Raw genomic sequence first — 2,972 nt, forward strand, 5'->3', positions numbered from 1 at the left:
TACGGGTCTCCGAGCGCCTGTTCGGTTCCGTCGCGGCCGTATTGCGTAAAATTTTAGATAAGGACAGTGGGAATCTCGTTAATCCATGCACGCGCCTTCCTGATATGTTCGGGCATAGGCTGCGGTTGTCAAGGTGGTGGTAGTTAGTCCCGCCGTTTACCCGCGCTCGGCATCTCGATCCTTCTCTGAACGGATCCGAACGCGATCTTAGTTAGGGACATTTTGAAATGTAGACCATGAGTCTATGGCTCTGGTGCTTGTTAAAGGTCTGAGCTGGTCTTTCCTGCGTAAGTATATGGACATTTTGAAATGTAGACTATCTGTCTATGGCTCTGGTGCTTGTTAAAGCTCCGAGCTGGTCTTTCCTGCGTAAGTATCGGGGACGGTTCACGTACGGGTCTCCGAGCGCCTGTTCGGTTCCGTCGCGGCCGTATTGCGTAAAATTTTAGATAAGGACAGTGGGAATCTCGTTAATCCATGCACGCGCCTTCCTGATATGTTCGGGCATAGGCTGCGGTTGTCAAGTTGGTGGTAGTTAGTCCCGCCGTTTACCCGCGCTCGGCATCTCGATCCTTCTCTGAACGGATCCGAACGCGATCTGCTGAGCTGGTCTTTCCTGCGTAAGTATATGGACATTTTGAAATGTAGACTATCTGTCTATGGCTCTGGTGCTTGTTAAAGCTCCGAGCTGGTCTTTCCTGCGTAAGTATCGGGAACGGTTCACGTACGGGTCTCCGAGCGCCTGTTCGGTTCCGTCGCGGCAGTATTGCGTAAAATTTTAGATAAGGACAGTGGGAATCTCGTTAATCCATGCACGCGCCTTCCTGATATGTTCGGGCATAGGCTGCGGTTGTCAAGGCGGTGGTAGTTAGTCCCGCCGTTTACCCGCGCTCGGCATCTCGATCCTTCTCTGAACGGATCCGAACGCGATCTGCTGAGCTGGTCTTTCCTGCGTAAGTATATGGACATTTTGAAATGTAGACTATCTGTCTATGGCTCTGGTGCTTGTTAAAGCTCCGAGCTGGTCTTTCCTGCGTAAGTATCGGGGACGGTTCACGTACGGGTCTCCGAGCGCCTGTTCGGTTCCGTCGCGGCAGTATTGCGTAAAATTTTAGATAAGGACAGTGGGAATCTCGTTAATCCATGCACGCGCCTTCCTGATTTGTTCGGGCATAGGCTGCGGTTGTCAAGGCGGTGGTAGTTAGTCCCGCCGTTTACCCGCGAACGATATCTCGATAAGTTAAAATTCAAAATGGTCCAAAGGTTAGGCTACTTTCGTAACTAATCGTATTACAATGCATGACCTTTTTTGATTAATGTGGTTTCTATTTAAAGCAGGTTTTACAGTTTTACCTAATTGTCAGTTTTCTGAATGTCTAAACTATTTTCGTCCAATTTTTTTGATTAATTCATTCCAATCGAAGGTTGTACGTATTATCGGTTGCGACGATACAGAATTCCATGTATCTGTGATTGATGAGCATGTCTTCATGTTCGTTGATCCTTCATTTCATTAGAACCAAATATAGTTGCCATGTGATATCGATTTGGCTCTGAATTCTCGTCATGTCGAATTGGTATTATATGGTCCCTCATAAGTAGGTGCACTTGAAGGTTCGTCAAATTATGCGGGCGTCCTCCCGCTATATTCAGGTATACATCGGAGGTTTTAATGCAGTTGTAACTGGCCTCACCGTTTAACCGCATATGATATACTGAAACGCGGATTTTATTCGCCATCGGACCGAACGGGCTCTAGAAGTACAATGCGGGTAATGATCGAATTCAGATGAATGGAATTAGTCTCCAATTCAATTTCCGCACGGGGCGATGTTTTTTAATTGTTTTTTGATAGTTCATCGCATTAGGTCTGAAAACTGTATATTTAATAGTCTCATAAGGTATAACTTATAAACGTATCTTGTGGTTCGTCTTCGAACTGAACGTACATTTAAGACAATGTTCCGAATTAAAATAGTGAATTTAATTCTGGAAATCGTAAGAAAATGTTTCCAAACATGATAATAGAATACAAAAAGAGTATAGGCTAGGTGCTTATCGGTTAAGATGAATGATATCCTTAAGTTTACACAACGTTCTGTAAAACGAATTTAGCAAAATAAAAGAGATTTACATCCCTTGTATTTGTCTTTATATACATACGCATATTATATGCAATATACTTATGTACGGAAAATGTTCCCAAGAACGAATTTAGACAAATAAAAAGGCGAATAGAAAAGATTGACATCCTCTCTATTCGCCTTTGTTATTTATACAGGCATACATAAATGCATCGTCGATGTATATCAATGCGATATATTTATGTACGGAAAATGTTCCCAAGAACGAATTTAGACAAATAAAAAGGCGAATAGAAAATATTGACATCCTCTCTATTCGCCTTTGTTATTTATACAGGCATACATAAATGCATCGTCGATGTATATCAATGCGATATATTTTTGTACGGAAAATGTTCCCAAGAACGAATTTAGACAAATAAAAAGGCGAATAGAAAAGATTGACATCCTCTCTATTCGCCTTTGTTATTTATACAAGCATACATAAATGTATCATCGATGTATATCAATGCGATATATTTATGTACGGAAAATGTTCCCAAGAACGAATTTAGACAAATAAAAAGGCGAATAGAAAGGATTGACATCCTCTCTATTCGCCTTTGTTATTTATACAAGCATACATAAATGTATCATCGATGTATATCAATGCGATATATTTATGTACGGAAAATGTTCCCAAGAACGAATTTAGACAAATAAAAAGGCGAATAGAAAGGATTGACATCCTCTCTATTCGCCTTTGTTATTTATACATGCATACATAAATGCGTCGTCGATGTATATCAATGCGATATATTTATGTACGGAAAATGTTCCCAAGAACGAATTTAGACAAATAAAAAGGCGAATAGAAAAGATTGACATCCTCTCTATTCGCCTTTGTTA

The sequence above is a fragment of the Rhynchophorus ferrugineus genome, unplaced genomic scaffold (genome assembly GCF_030347505.1).
Source record: "Rhynchophorus ferrugineus isolate W39M unplaced genomic scaffold, kcgeb_rfMv2 rfM672, whole genome shotgun sequence".
NCBI lineage: Eukaryota > Metazoa > Arthropoda > Insecta > Coleoptera > Curculionidae > Rhynchophorus > Rhynchophorus ferrugineus.